The sequence below is a fragment of the Dermacentor silvarum genome, chromosome 1, assembly GCF_013339745.2.
Source record: "Dermacentor silvarum isolate Dsil-2018 chromosome 1, BIME_Dsil_1.4, whole genome shotgun sequence".
In the NCBI taxonomy this organism is placed as follows: Eukaryota; Metazoa; Arthropoda; class Arachnida; order Ixodida; family Ixodidae; genus Dermacentor; species Dermacentor silvarum.
The window spans coordinates 133,712,132-133,729,256 of NC_051154.1; the positions used below are offsets into that span (position 1 = coordinate 133,712,132).

A 17,125-nucleotide genomic window follows, 5' to 3' on the forward strand; every position below is an offset into this window, starting at 1 on the left:
TAACACGATGACACGATTTATGAAATTCGACCATGTCTCACGATGCGTATTAGTATTTCTTTCTCATTGAAATGGTACAAAACCACCAGTAACACAGTCACACTTTCTAGAATCACGTCTTCTCTGTTTTTGAAAAGACCGACTCTCTTATATACTAGGCGCGTAACGATCAGCCAGTCGGCGGCCTCTTCGCCGGCGTTCTCGCCTAAGCAGAGGTGTGATATTCCTCAAGCAAACAACGAGCGCGACGTGCCGAAGAAACAAGTACGCTCGCCTGCAAAGTGACCTCAGCCATCCACCGCGCACTCGTTTGACGTAATTTAAAAGCTTTCATAAGGCACGAGAAATCCATGCGCCAACCCGTGATCTCAACACCCTGGAAGGTATAGCAGTCTCTGCCGCACGAGTGAGAGATATGCGCCAGGTGCCGCCAGCGCGTTAAGACGCGTCAAACCCACAGCGCCTGCAGCGCTGGCGCGAGGCACAGAAAGGAAGCGTCCCATCTCGCATCTTCCGCGTCCCCCTGTTCGCGACGAGATCGATAACAAGCGCGGGGAACGGGCGTCGCAAACCGCGCGGCAGCAGCCACGCCTTCCGGCTATTGCGAGGCCTACGGGCGCGCAGGTTTTGACGCGCGCTTCACGCGCTCCTTCGTCAGTCGGTATAGTATACCGCCGCAATGGATACAAATTGGGCTCACCGCACGCATACACCCGCCTCGACCGCGGAGGACTTGTCGGGCCTTCGGCAACGCCGCGCGCCGGGTACAGAGAGACGGTCTGCGATTACGAGTATGCAGCGGGCGTCTGGGAAGAGGGAACAACGGACGTCGTACACTCACCATTAATTTTCCTTATAAACCCATTTACGGCGAACAAAGCAGGACAGCACTAAACAAAGATCTCTTGTAGTAAGCGCAAGAAAGAAAGAACGTAAAAAAAGAAAGAAAGCTTGCGATATCCCCGGTTTTCTCCTACACGAAGCACCAGGCAGAGAGCTTTTTTTGCGAATGAAAGGAATAATGCCCGTAAAGAAGAAGGAAAAAAAAAAGGGGGAGGAGGAGGAAAGAAAGAAAAGGGCATCCCAGTAAAGCAGACATGTAGCCAGTCGAACGGCAGAAGGATTCTCGTAAATCACTCCCAGGACACATATACGCAAGAGCAGATAAAGCAAGGGGCAGCGACGGCAGGAGGTGGCGCCTTCCGATAACACGGCCTGACGACGACGATGGCGACGTCACACTTGCAAATCCCAAATTGAGTTTCTAGTCCGCGCTTTCCTCTCTCTTTTTTTTTTTTTTAATTCTCTTCGCTGCATTCACTGCACTTTGTACTTTGTGTTTCCTTTACATACCTCCTTCACGCGCCTACTTTTCACCTCCGCCAGCCTTTTTCCATTACATGTTCGCGCGCCGTACGCGCGCTTTCTGTCGCTACTCTGCAGCGAACGCTTGGGGCGCTTCTTAAACACTTTACATTATTATTATTATTATTATTATTATTATTATTATTATTATTATTATTATTATTATTATTTCGGCGTTACCCTTGTTTTCCATTTTCTGCTGCTCTCGATGATCTATCGAAATTCCAAGAATGGCTGTACGACTGTATAACGACGCTTATCGGGGCGATGATGTGGATGCGCAAAGGCGATAAAATGAGAAATAAGGTGCGCTGCACCAGACACTAATAATGACTATCTCCTGTAGCCTTTGCGTGGTGAGACTTATATCCCAATTTGACCACCGCCGACGTGTCTATGTTTATGAGGCAGGCTCACTTTTGCACTCAATTCGCAACGCAGGACCTCACACGAAGTGCGAGCAAGAAATGTAACGTTCCACGAGCAAACGTTGCGTTAACAAACAGGAAATGCGCCGAAATGTATTACCTGGAGAGCAGCCGATCATGCTTTCACGCAAGAATGGCAATGCCCAATTTCTTCCGCACATTTTTTTTTCTTTACGACTACAGTTTTTTTTTTCTTTTTTTTTGGTTCGTGCCGTATTTCTGTAAAATTTAAATTAAATTCGGGGGTTTTACGTGCAATAACCACGATATGAATATGAGGCACGCCGTATTGCTTTAGGGACTGCGGATTACCTTTGACCATCTGGGTATTTTTTCAAAGTGCACATAAATTTAAGCGCTCGAGCATTTTTGCATTTCCGTCGAAATGCGGCCACCGCGGCCGGAATCGAACTCGCGACCTCAGCAGGGGAACGCCTACAGTGTACTAGGAACGCCATATAGCCACTGCGCAACCATGGCGGCCAGGTCTCGTATTTCGACAATAGGGTAAACGATGAGTGTCGGAAACATACTACGCGAAAGTTCCTGCCTACGATTGCTTACGAGTGACTGCAGCGCGTGGTGGAACTCTAATATGCTACGACGCGGCGACTCGCCGGAAATGCTGGCAGCATCACACTCGGACTGCAAGACCATGCTAGTCAAAGGCAAACAGAAAATGCACGCACTGCGGTCTCACATCTTCGTAAACAATTATTAGCTTATCTGTTTACTTAAAAGAGAGAGAGAGAGAGAGAAAGAGGAAGATTCAGAAAAAAAGAAAGGGAGGAGGCTGGCCTCTCAAAGGCTGTATAAAGGCACTCCAGTAGATAAAAAATCGACTTTTGCGAGCTTCCTTGTATTTCAAAAGCAAACTTTTGAGCATGCTGCAGAGGCAGCTTTGCAGCTACGCTATCAAAAAAGAGGATTTCTACGCGGTTGAAAATTCTTTGAAGTTGGCCTTTAACCTTGCAACATCTGCGTACGGCCAGCAACTGGGCCACAGTTTGACCTACGCCACTACTGGGAGCGCTGTTTCTCCCACTTCACGAGCCTCAGGATCGACAGTCTCAGAAATCTATAGCGTTGCGCAATGGCTCCATCGCGTCGCTTCACCCACGAGACTCGTTCGAGCGCAATCCCAGTCAAGCACCGCAGCCAGGTTCGCCGCGACCCAGAGCACAAGAGCCAGCTCGCTGCACACCAGTGCCTCAGAAAGCGCCGCGGACATCGCCGGGAGAACCGGGCGCACGCGCAACAGCTCGAATCCTCTTTTGGGACGTAACGACATCTGCTAAATGGGCGCGGAAAGCGAGAGACAGCCCATAAAGGTGTCGCCGGCGCAGGCAGGGCGCGCGTGCCGCGCAGGAGCGACAAGTCTCAGCGCCAGCTGACGCTCCTCCCCTTTCCTCGTCTGGCCGACCTCAGACAACCAAAGAAAGCGAGAAAATAGGTGGAAAGAGCATGAAGGGGGGGGGGGGGGGGGGCAGCCTGGAGTTTGCAAGAAGAGCGTTCATTCCGCAGGCACTCCCTTTCGCTGCGAGGCTGGAGCCGACTGTGTAAATGTTGACACGTGCTCCCCAGATGAGTGAATCTGGCTAAACTACAATTACGAACAAACGTACAACGTTTCGATGTCCATATGCGATCCGATGTAGGCAGCCCCGTGTAAACACCCTACCAAAAAAGAAGTCACAGTTTTGCCCGAAAGGCGAAGCACTGATAGCGATAGCAAATCATTACACAATTACAAGAAGCAAGGTTCGTAGTTTTATATGCCGTATAATTGCAGTAAACATTCGCTTACTAATTAAATTAGCAAGCATAGTACTCACGCGCGCACAGGCAAACATGAACCGATCTTACTCGATGAACAAGAGCCCACGCTGTCGCAACGCTGGGGCGATAGAGAGCGCAAACCGATGGAAGCGATCGCTTTAGCTGCTTCTCCCTTCAACGCGACTCCGAAACTTGAGATTACGCGAACCCCAGCACTAGGCGCGCGCGAAGACAGTGCACATGCAGTCACCAGCCAACTCGGCTCGCCCAGTCTTTGCAACTGCCAGAGATAATTTCGACGCACCGCGGCGGCGCACGGCTGGGCTAGAGCAGTCGCGCAGCTGCCGCCTCACCACCCCTTCCCCTCTTTGGCGCCCGCGATTGATCATGGGACTGCGCGCTCCCCCCCTCCCTTGCGCGCGCGAGAAATCGGCACGCATAAAGCCATCTTTCTCAGCTCACCCTTGCCCGCTATCTTTTGCGCCCACAACATACGGCGTGCAGGGCGTGATGGGATCTTACAGCACGTGGACTTTATACGGAACATCACGGCGACGCCGACGTCGACAATTCGCCACGTGTCCATATAATCGCTATCACAATAAGAAGTTTTGTTACCACACGACTCGCGGAGAAATCTAGGAAAGTTGGTATACTGGTTCGTGGTTGAAACTAAGCGCGGGAAAGACAGGCAAGTGACCCAACACAAGCGCTGTCGGCACCACCTCACACGGCACAGCTGGTCGTCAGTTGCACATGGGAAAATAAAAAAATTGCACAAAAACACGCCGCTTTAGGACATACTCGCAGAAATTAACGGTAACACAGCTACACATCAGTGACACAACTAAAGTGTTATGCGCTTCATGGTAAAGCAGAAGAGCAAACAAAAACATATCCACAAAAATGATTTTAAAAAAGGATTAGTTTAAAAATAGCGTGAGATGACATCGCGGTGTGAGAGGGAAGGAGAGAGAAAAAAAAAACGGTGCGACGCAAAGGTGCTCAAACCGCGGGAAGGGGATAAAAGTTGATGACAAATGTGACAAAGAGGACCATTCGGTGCACAATCACGCGCGAGTGGCCACCCTGTAGTAGAAGGCGGTCGCACGGGCTGGCTGACTTGAGGGACCTGAGCAGCACCCTTGTGGCCTCCAGCCTCGACCATGTCGGAGGCCATGATAGGTTGGCCATGATCCCAAGATCTTGCTCTCAGAATGGCCTGCCGTGTAACGAACAAAAAGCGGTGCGAAGGACAACGCTTTGATCGTCGAAGAAAGAACGGACGTGCAGGCGCCTTGCACCGGTCAGATGGTGCTGGTACGCTTTCATTGCGCGTTTCTCTCGCGAAATGCCAAGAGAAACGAGGCAATATAATAAAACACAGAACGCTACGGGGTTGGGGACAAGACAAATATGAGGCAGACGCGCGTGAATATCAATGGCATGCTTCCCAGACTTACGTTTGGAATCTAGGTGTGCAAGCGGGGCTAGACAATGATGCACTCTACACCGGCTGATCCTCTTTATGCTTTACATAATTTTATTCAACTTCGCCTGTGGCAGATATCATAATTCTAGTCCTTGAGCTGGATTATTCAAAGAGGTGGCTAATACTTGCACGAGAAATCGAAACACTTATTCAACTAATTTTAAAAATCACTAATTACCTTCTTAATTAATTACTTTACGGTACATACTGAAATTTACGAATTGTAGCCGGTGACTTTGCAAAGCGTATCTATTTAGAACTATTTTTCAGGATGACGCCAATTGCGAGATATTCATTATGCGATGAGATACATGGGCGTTCCAGTTACTTTTGTGGTTCAATCTAAAATAGAGCATAGAAAAAAAAATTAAGTGGAACAACAGTGCATTTTTACTGCTAGTTTGATAGCGCATATCTCGAAACCCACGCCATACTCAAAATTCGTTCGAAGTCGCTATGCCTTGCAAATTCACCGGCTACAGTTCGTTCACTGCAATATGTGCCGAAAAGTAATTAATTAAAAGTTAATTAGTAAATTTTCGTCAATTAATCGATTATGTGTTTCGATTTATCATGCACGTGATGTCCACCTCTTTGAATAATCCAGCTCAAGGAGTAGAATTAAGCTATCTGCCGCAGGCGATTTTTAAAAATGTGGTAAAACTTAAAAAATTATCACCTCGTATCTATAGTCCCAATATGAAGGCAATAGATAACGAAGTCAAGGAAAGCACAGGGGACATTATTTTTCTTTTTAGCAAGAGTGTAAAAATGATAAGTCGAAAAAACTTGCTGCCGATAGGACCCGAACTCGCATTATTCCTCCGCATTAGACGCGTGCTTTGCCAAACCAACAGTGCTACGGCGACGGCTGTTCCCACGTCCACATTCTTGGTTATTTATGTATGTGTACAAGATCTGAACCCGGGAGTGACAGCCAGCGCCACTCACGGTCATGGCGGCACCCTTGCGATGCACACTTTTGGCCGCTGGCATCACGTAGTGCGTGAGTGAAGTTAGGAGCAGGCAGCTGACCCATGAACCCTCGTAGGCTACCTGAAGGTATCAAACCTACAGGGGTAGATACCCATATATACGGAAATTGAAACGAGGCAGGGAGACATGGGCTGGGCGCGCGTCATTAGAAGTATGGGAGGCTCGGAGAAAAATGTGCTCCGAAAAACGACTGAGCAAATGAAGGAAAACAGATGGGCGGCTAGGGTATTTAAATATATGTCAAACAAAAATGGTCACTCAAAATGGAGAGAAACCAGGAATCTAACAAGAAAGTAATAAGCTAACCGCATCGACAGCAGTATAGAGAACAGGGCTCTAATAAATGTAAAGTCAAAGATGCACAAACAGCATACCAGACAGGCGCGATGGAGAGAGATCCAGCTACGGAACTATATCAAATAGAGAGAGAGAAAGCGCACTATTCCAGGGCTTAGCACCGCTTGTTGTTTTAACTATGCGATAGCATACTTAGATTGTCATGATTGTGGCGTCTCGACAGCTGCACGCGCATGCGTCACCGGCCACCTTGCGCAGGTTCATTTATCAAAGTGACGTTTCTATACCTCGTATCTCTTTTGCGATTTCATGCTCACTGAGACCCGATCGCGTATACGCTCAACACACCTCGAGTGATCTGTTAGCTAGATATATCCAAACTGGGTGAAGTCTGCCTATAAAGCTATCACATTAAAAACGCTCTATAATAATTCAAAGGACAGCGCACTACAGTTAAAGGACACAACAGGGTACCCGAGAACGCGGAGCTACAAGAAAAGTGGCCGAGGACGGCTACTTGAGAAAACAGTGCAGTGCGTGAGAAAACAGTGCAGAAACTATTGAGCATGTTTTGTTAGCATGTCCCGGTGCCCGTACAGGGGTAAATTGCAACTTATTACCCTCCCCGAGGCCTTCGGTTTTAACGGTAGTAGAGGAAAGCTCCAAGAATTCGCGATGGCGTATACACTAAAAGGAGAGAGATAATACACTTTGGAGAGAGATAAAATACTTTAAAATATGATGGTTTGTCATCAAGCGTCTGCAATAAACACAGAAGAACTGTATTGTGGAGAGCTTCAGCACAATTACTTGTGACGCACAATTGCATTTTAAAAGGCCCTCACCAGGCACCATTGGAAACTTTGGTTATACGTTGGAAGTTGCAAGGCGACGGCGTCCATAAAGCGTTATACAGCAAGAATTCTTTAAAAATTCACCTCCCATGCACCCTGTATACAGATTGTAAACCAGCGAAGCAGAAATGCGCGGCCCTGGTATGAGCCACACGTGATTTCTTTCTTTCTTTCTTTCTTTCTTTTTTGTCCAATGCGGGTATGCGCCACTACGTGATTTTATTATCGTTAATCGTGACGTAACTGACAAGCATGTGATGTTATTGATGCCATGGAAGGGTACATTCGTACCCTTCATACCCTTCCATGCCATTTTTTGGTATATACCAAGTGAACCAGACGCGAGTTTTCGATAGGTTTATTTCCGCCGGAGGGTTTCTGTGGTCGGATCACGAGTGGTTCAGCCTAGACATATACAGCTTCACTGTAAAAGGGTCCACTAGTAGGTGAGATAGAATTAAATGAAATTTTGGGAGTCCGTTACACGATGAGGCGAGCTACCATCACTACAAGCGTGGTTCGAACTTCGAGCTCATCGAGTTTCTGCTTGCGAGTGCGGTGCTCTAACCAGTGTACTACGGCAGCACCGTTAGAATGACGGATTATAGAGGAAGCATGTCGTGCGGCTCGAAGCATTATGCAGCCAGATTCCTTGAGCAACGAATAAGCCTGAAACGCTTGTTAGCGGAAATTTGAGTGAATGAGCAATCTTTGAGAATTTTAATATGCAGCCAACACATTATCAGTGGCATAAACAAACATATAAGAGGAACCTTGTGTACCATCGACTATCACCTTTACATCTCGTTTGCTCTCAGATTCGGAGAGTCTCGCACTTTTTATTGTGCCTAAGCACCCTCCATTCGCATTCAAAGCGACGAGCGACCGACTTCCAGCACTAATGCTTCCCAGGGGACGTATTCTCGCACGATCGCTTTCGGCGATATCACTTTCAGTGCGCGCTTATTGGCTGGTTGAGCAAAACCGGATGAGCGGATTGGTTGGTTGAGCACTCCGTCACGCGAATGCGAGAGCATCGCCGAAGGTGATCGACCGAGAATACGTCCCTCGGACAGCGTCGAACGTCCGAGCTCATGTTTCGGTTCGTTGGAGAGTCGGTCGCGTTCGCGAAGAAGCGGCACGTTCAAAGTGACCAACGCTGCTCTTCCAGGACTGCAAGTTATCCGTTTTGGTTATTTGTTTCGGTTTTTGTTAATTTCTGCACACGATTTTCGAGTCGCCCACTTGAACTGTCTTCGTCATTAAACCGTCGCGGTGGATTAGTGGTTATGGCGCTGAACTGCTGAACTCGAGGTCGCAGGCTCGGTCCTGGCCACGGCGGCAGCATTTCGATGGCGGCGAAATGCAAGAAAGCTCGTGCACTCAGATTTGGATGCACGTTAAAGAACCCGAGGTGGTCAAAATTAATACCGAGCCATCACCTACTGCACGCCTTGCAATCAAGAAATCGTCGTTTTGGCGCGTGAAACCCCAGAATTTAATTACTTATTTTTGTCTTTGTCATTTTCAGTGCCGCCCCTCTAACCATCTCTCACCAACCGCCATGACGTCATCCCTACGTCAACACCTGTCGGCGGCGCGCATTACGTGTAAGACTTTGTTTACATAGTACATGTGACAAAGCTAGATGGACAATGAAAGTGCAGCAAAAGACGACAGCGCATATGAATACAGTGCAGCTTCGCCCCTAAACGCAAAGCAGTGACAGAGACAACTAGCACTGTATTAAGAGCACGGCTATGAGCGGTTGTCTTTTGCTGTACAGAGAATTGGTGAGAGACACTCGCAGCGGCGCGAGAACAACCCGCACATAACTGTTAGTGTGGTGTCAGGTTTCGTATACGACGGAACTTCGGTCAAGGACCGTCCAACGATTAAGTTGGCACGGGTAGCGCGTTCGCGATCCGTGCAAAAATCCGTGTATACACGGGTTCTGCGATCAGCCCGAGCATGGCAGATGTACCCATTACAAAGAGTCGAAAGCCAGCATTGTGTTGGCTTTCTACTTTTAAATTCATCCCTCTCGCTCCATCCACAGATATGCGCCGGTGCAACCGACCTGTTTTCTGCCCCTCTGGAGAACCAGGGACTGAATTAAAAAAAAAAGAAAAAAGAAAAAAAAAAAGCCATTGGTTCGTAAGGACTTTTCGCGATTGGCCGGCGCGACTTCTCGCCAAGCTCTCTAGCGTACTTAGTGCTTTGTGAATACGGGCAGGATCGTTTCGTCTTTCTTTCCTTATCGTTCGCATTGCTGCCGCAGGCGCAACTTCTTCGATGCCGGCGCGTCCTTCGTATTGTCCCACATGTAGAAGCGGTCACCGTACTGCCGTAACTGATGCTTTGTGACTGCCCCCCCTTTGCGCTCCCGCCGCGGTGGATCATTGCGTTGAGCATGCATGAGGTCGCGGGCGCGATGCCCGGCCGCGGGGGCCGCACTGCGATGGGGGCGAAATGGAAAAACGCTCGCGTACCGTGTTTTGCGCGATCTGAATTGATCTGCAGCCCCCACTAAGGCGTCCCTTATAGCCTGTGTCTTTAGGACGTCAAACTCCATCAACCATCACATTCTTTCATTTTTACACACGAGCGTCAATGTCGATGCCACACGTAAAAGGGACACCCAAGAGAAAAAAATTTTCAGCTGCACACTTCTACAACACCGGAAAAGCCACTCGTGAGAAGAGTAAGCCAGAAAATGCGCAATAACGAAGGGCCGGCGGCGATGCTGTCTTGAACTTCCCGCGCAAGCTCGCCGTGACGTCGTGGATTATGACGGTGTCAGCGCGCGACTAGCTGAACTTCTATCGGTAAAGTTAAACTACATTGTATTCTAAATGAGCCAGAGACTGAACTCAACAACTTGCTAGAACTTTATTGAGCCACAACAGCCCAAATATGTAAACTTTTTTTTTTTTTTTTTTTTGAAATCCATGACGTCCTACTGACGTACCGGTGTTTGGGTGCTGCGCGAAATTCAAAACATGGAAATTTTACCTTCATTTTTTCTTCTACTAATCAACGCATTTCCGTGAAACGAACGAGAATACACTCTTGGAAAAATACTTTATCAGCCTCAACCGACTCAGTGTTTCTCTTTAATGTCCACTTAAAACAACACTAAAAAGCAACTCTGAAACACTTTAGACTTGAAAAGTGTTCGTTCAAAAGTCATTTTCAATTCATTTGGCGGAAAAGGGATTATTATTCAGCGAATGAAGGTCAAATGTCTGTGTACTTCGCGCCGAGATCTAAGCGTCGGTACGTCAGCGTGACGTCACGGAAGTATGTTCTCGTACTCCGGCTGTTTTCACGCAGTAAAAGTGCTGGACACGGGCCAAACTGAGTGCTTGGCGCCTTGCAAAGTAGCCCTTACCGTTAAGCAACTAACTAGACCCTCGCACACACAGTCAAAATCCATCACGTGATCACGTCGCGGCGCGCTGGTACGGGATCTTCATCGCGGCGGCGCCACCCGTTTTCCGTTTTTTACGCGTTTTCTGGCTTACCAACTGAGTGGAACTTTTGCAACAGCAGATGCACAATTTACTAATACAGCTTAAGTGTTATTGCGCTTGAGAGTGGCTAGTAAAACGACAGCTAACACGATGCTTTAATAAGATTTTACGAAAGAAAATGATTTCACTATTTCAGTCTGCTGTCTCTTTATACATATATTTGCATATATGGCTTGCAACCTAAGTGCGGAAGCTCTACAATGTTATTGCATTATCGTGTGCAAAATAAAAAGTTCAGGTGGAAGCGGCCCTCGAAGGCATTGTTGCCTTTTGCCCTTCCTTCATTATAAGTGTATGTACACTTGGACAAGGTATTCATTTTTATTCTTTCCAACTGCTCTGCCACCTTAAGTTTTCTCACACGGGGCGAGTTTAGAAAAAAACGCACGGCTTTTCAGTAGAATGTGGTCCTTAATGAATGTCGGAAGAAAATGACAAAAAAAGAACTAAACATGAAAGACACAATTATTTGGTCAACCATACCAAAGACAACAAAATATACTTTAACGATTTGTTTTTCTTTATCGTACACCCCAAATATCAAATAGTTCCAGTAACTAAACCCAAGAATACGAAATTAAAGTACGGAGTCGCATATTAAAAGCAATATTAACTTCGAAACCGGTGAATAATGCTCGCAGGGATGGCGGGTGCCATTTTCCCGTTCTGTTAACATGCAGGCATATATCCAAGTAACAGCAGGCACGTCCAACTCAGGCCTTGGAGTTTCGGCCACGGCAGCACCGGATGTTTTATCATGCTGCCCGCGATAGCAGCTTTGACGACCTTGCACTTGAAACGTCGTATCAACGTGGCACGCGATAACGCCATTTGGCAAGGGTGTTGTAACATAACTGGGAAGACAGCAAACAGGCACTCGAGGAGTAAAGAGTGAGCACATAAGAGAGGACTGAAAGTGCTACTTTCTTCATTAAAGGTGGATCCTCAGTTTCCTCACGACGGACCAAATCGACGACTCAGTTTGCGGACCGCAAGCAGCTCGCATGCGGCGCCCTTATGGACCGCGCTATTCACGGACCGTATTTACAAAGCGGATCGTAGAACACAACGGTTCGTAAAAACAGGCTTCATGAATTCAGCGCCAGCATGGAATCCCGTCATGTGCGGTCTGCGGAGTGTATCCACGACTCGGCACACAGTGTATGTGCGCTTTTCTTCCAAGTACCTGGTGGTGCAATAGAACGACCGATAGATTCGAGTAGCCTACTACGCGATAGGTTACTAACTAGCCAGTTTATACAGGGAAATAAGAAGCACAAAACAACACGAGCGGACGAAAGGAAGTGGACAAGATAGCGCAGGCCTTATCCGTTCTTTTTCGTCCGTCCGTGTTATTTTGCATTTCCCATTCTCCAGAATAACCACGCACTAACTCACCCAGCTGTCAATTCTAATTTGAGTCAGTCATACTTTTCAGGTGTTCTATACCACATAGATAACGAGGATTTGTTGGGGTCAGCTGAAAGCCCACGGAAGTCGTGCAGCTTAAATTATAAGTCACACGGGCCTGTCGCCTCTCTGGAAGCGCAGCTGCTGCAACGCGTTCATTAACGATACTCATCGGAAATGAAAATCACGTCGCACGCGAGGAGTAACGAGTCCAGACAACCGCACGCGGGCAGCTGGCGCTTTCGATTCGAGAAGTGAGTACGGGCTGCTTGTACACGTGCTGGTGTCGCCGAAAGATATCCCTCGAGAAGGGCGTCGGGGCAATCTGACTGAACTAGCTGACGGTGCACACGGCGCACGCAGGCCACACGAGATGGTGGCACAAGATTGCGGCCACAGTTTATTAGGCTGCAACACTGCAGCTTCAGCACAGCAGATAGCCGCCACGGCATGAGCATAACCAAGTGCCCCGACCGTAAGGCTTTCCACAGGACAGGAAGGCGCGCCGATCGAAGGGCTTTAAGCGAACAGCTGTGGAGATGTGCGAGCAGCACCGTAGATCGGTCGCACCATACCAGCGATTGCAGTTGCAGCACCTCCACTAGCTCGGTGCATGACCCATGGGTCACGGCGGCCTGTCCCACTTAGCGAATGGTATGAACTTTAGCACCTTTGATTTCTTCGTCTGAGCTCATTTGCTGTTTTCCTGTATTCAGAAAGCGACCATTTGCAGCTCATCCAACCGCAAGGCCTAGGAACGCTCACATTGAAGAGCATCTAATGCACACATTCTTGTAACTTCTCTAGAGAATTCCGCGAACTCAATAACGACCAGTACTAATGTATTGTGTGCTAGCGGCAAATGGCGATACGTATTAAAGCAGCAATCGCCCAAGCACATTTCTACAGAGCACATTTTCTCCGGACAAGAATGCGCGGCTTCGGACATTTCTTGTAACGTAAACGTTTACCTTCGTTGCAACCGCCGCAAGTTGCTGTTGCAGCCGGCGTCTTGCCAATAGCGCGCGCGCAGAGCCGGAGACACTACTAAAACCTACCGCGATACGCTCACGCGCTGGGCCGACTTTCTTTGGCTGAAATTTTATCACGTAACGCTCCCTTCTACTTTCTTTCCTCCATCCATCCGTAGGGGCCGGGCAGCAGCCCGGTTGCAGGTGCGTGCTCTTGCAAAACGCCAATAGAAAAGTGCAGTCTCCTAAGCTCGAAAATAAGCGGCAGTCATTTCTTGCAGTCTGGTGAGTCGAATAAAGGGGGAGAGGAAAATCTGAGAAAAGGCAAATTAGGTGGCTCTGAGGTAAGCGTTTTCGATCCTGGTACTTGCTCCGAGGGAAAGAGAACAGGAGAAGAGAGCGATGATGGGATGAGGACCACGCTCATACAGTCTGCAAACGTACTACGAGTGTCAGACTGGTGTTTCCAGTAAGTGAGTTAAGGGAATGAAATAGTCATTGGAGGTTATATATATAGTAAGTGCCCAATTCGAAGTTACGAGCAACAAAGTGAAATTACGCGCAATTTAAGTAAATTACGTAACAGTGCTGAAGTGCATAAGACCTTCCAAGGCGCGCACTAATCTCTGAAAAGCAAGCATACGCAGCCAAAACAATCAAGTCACGGGTATCATGTTCCGTTTACGTATAATTTCATATGTACACTGACGCGAGGGTCAATGTGCCGACGAGTTAGATCCCTACGACTACACCTATAATATTTCATTTCCATAGCAATTATATGGAAACTCCAGGCGAATTTCCGCCGTCAGCGTCGCGGTGAGCTTCCGTATAAAAAGTGCGATAAGATGGCGGCCGCGCGCCGTATGCTGTAGGTGCGAGGGAAATCATGCGAGGGTGAGCCGAGAAGGAAGGTGGCTTGATACTTTGCTATCGCTATCCATGTGTCGCCTTTCGGCGACTTTTAAATTAAAAAAAAAAAAAATGTTCGCGTTTGATACAGTTGAACACCACGTGTGCTGTGCTGCAGAATTCCTTACTTCAAAGGAATTGGAATTTTTATGAAGCTGCACATTATCTCCTCCATCGAAACCTATACGGCAGTTGCAAGCGAGCCCAGCGATTCCAATCCAAAAAACAGCGACGTTATTACTGCAGCTTTTATTATCTACGTTGCTTTCAATAAGAGTCGGTGTACGATCTCTTCATAAATACAGGAACTTAATCTGACATTTCTACAGGCTAGTGGGATTTGTGGAGGAGTAAGACGGAGGGCAGTCGTCGTAAAAGGGCTCGACACCCATAAAGAGCCTCTCTTTGCCACTGGCCGTGATAACAAAGCATGCATGCATGCAGATAGCGAACGTGTTAAGATGCTTATGCCGCGAACTATTATACAGCAATGTCTCGATCGCAAAGCCCAGTGTAAAGAACGAAGTGCAGCTACCAGTGTAGCCAGCAATACAGAAAGTGAAAGAACATATTCAACAAGTAAACTGTCCGATGGAACGTGCAGAGCACACAACTCAATTAATAAAGAAATATTCTGTGTTATATAGTAAAAATGAAAGTTCAAGTCCGCATCCGACATCGCGTTCAATTCACCCTAGTGCACATTGTGGTCGCCGGAAAGCACGTCACTTCTACTTGAGCAATCCGGAAGCGGTAGTGGCGTCACGAAAACCCTGCACGCATACCCAGCCTCGTACTGATCAGCACGCGCGAGCGCAACTTAGCTCGATTACAATACAACTTTACATTTTCGTTTATTAGAGACGAATGTGTGTCAGACTATTTGTCAGTCATTGTGCTCAATGAAGAACCGGGGTAATGCTTAGGCGCGCACGCTGTGTGCACAACCTGCATGCGACGCAACATGTGACGGTGGCGCCGCTTTGTCGCCGTGTGGTCGATGTTGCCTGATAGTTGCCCCAAGTGCGAGAGAGCACGGAACCACGCATGCTATGAACGAAGCTTCCTTTTCTAAAGCTTTCGGGAAAAATGCGTACATAATTGGCGTAAATGGCAGTGCTCAGAAATAAATATGCCCTGCTTCTCTTGTGGTTGATTAACTGCGACAGTATAGAAAGTCTGGCGGCTGAAGAACCCACTATGCCAAATTCGTAACTAAAGAGAAATACTAAAAAGAGATCACAATACGAATGGAATTTATAAAAAAAAAAAGCTGAAATTATCAAACGCTTTCACAATCGCTTGGAGCGAAAGAAACTTTTGTCTCTGCAATGATTCAAGCAGTAATAAACGTTAAAGGACGGCTGTTGCGTTTAATTTTCAATTCGGATGCGTCCTAAAGCTCACAAGCCGCGGTTTCACTGTAAGTGGCTATGGTGATCTGGTGCTGAGCACGACGTTTCGGGTTCGATTCCCGACTCCGGCGTTCCCGACTCCGGCGGACGCAATTCGACGGGGGCGAAGTGCAGAAACGCTCGTGTAATTAGATTTACGTGCACGTTCAAGAACCCCAGGCGGTCAAAATCAATTCGGAGCTCTTCACTACAGCCTCTCTGATAGCCCCAGTGTTGCTTTTGGGACGTTAAACACCACGAAAAAATCATAAATCAATCAATACAAGCTCAGACTACAACTAAGCTTTGTTTAAATGCCTCTGTCTCTGCGACTGTTTATAAAGGCCACAGATGCGTCATCGCGGGGTGAGCAAGAGCTGCGCGGAACAGCTGCAACCACGCGAAGGCAGAAAAGCCAACGATGCGCTATCAAACAACCGCACGCCCGACCGGCCATTGGTGGCGCTCAAAGTGGCGATGACGTACGATGACGCGGCTCGCCGCCGCGCCCTCTAAATGTGCCGGATAATCGCCGGATTTCTCAACACTGAAGGCAAAACGACATGACTTCGTACGTACTGGCGCAAGTATGGACCAGCTGCATTCTTGGGGCCGACGCTCGATGAGGGGATTAATGGTTTCCGTCTATGGACAGCAGTTTGGCGCCCAGTGGGGAGTAGATAGAGAGAAGGCTAAGGAGAGAGGATATGAGAGAGCAGCAGAGCGTGTGGTTGTTGGCACAGCTAGCACAACGCGTGCTCCTGTTGGCTAGAGTGAGACGAGAGATGAGAAAGAGGGGCGAATGCAGTCGTTCTTTGCGCGCCTTTGCAGCGGTAGTGGACGCACGTACCAGAAGTTGTGTGCAAGGTCGGTGTTGCAGGCTGACCAAGGAAACGCAGTACAATATTGTGACAGTTCTGGTTGCAATAGAAAAGCTTTAGTTCGTCCGTGAACTTGCTACCAATAACGGATTATCCGAGCCGTGGACAGCAGTAGCAAAGCTGGTAGCGACACCTTGCGACGCTATGTGCAAGTACAATGCGTTTGAGACATTTTCTGTTGAGTAAGTGTTCTCGTCGAAGGAAAAATGAAAGTACAAAGCGCCAACGATTATATCACTACCAACACTTTGCACCAGCAATTAAGTAGACCACGGTAGGTCACGGCAGTAGTAGCTCTGCGGGCACTCTAGTGAAACTCTGCGTCACCAGATGTCGCTACCAGCGTTGTAGCTGCCGTACACCTCTTCAGTAACCGGGTATTCCGCAAACGGTGATACGGACAAGTTAAAGCAATACGTGCGAGCGTTATGCTTGTAAGCGAGGCCGCCGTGCTTACTTGAGCCGTGGGATATGCAGTGGTCGCTCGTTAAAGGAGCAGGCTTACTAGCAGTACCGCCCGACTTAAAAGCTTGCCTGCCATCTAAACTCCAATAAACTTAAGGCAAAAAATCCGGACCCGCACATGGCTGAACTTTTGCTTTAGCATAATGGCGGCGTGTGTCCCCAATTCGTTCGTTCTCAAAATGTGTATGTGCAATTCGCAGTTGCTTCTTTCACGCAATCAAAAATAACCCAGGAAGTCGGGGCCGCTATTGTTGCCTTCCTCAGTTAGTTTAGGCGAAAAATGTTTCACGTAAGCAACAGCCGACCCTGAGTAAGACGTTGTGCACATGAAACGCGCTCGTTATT

At 48.0% G+C, this 17,125-nt stretch overlaps 1 protein-coding gene across 6 annotated transcripts in view; it reads right to left on the reverse strand.

Moving 5' to 3' along the window:
- The window catches only part of LOC119436060 (TOX high mobility group box family member 4), a 526,181-nt gene that overhangs the window by 109,633 nt on the left and 399,423 nt on the right, over window positions 1–17,125 (reverse strand). The gene's annotated exons all lie outside the window — the stretch shown is intronic.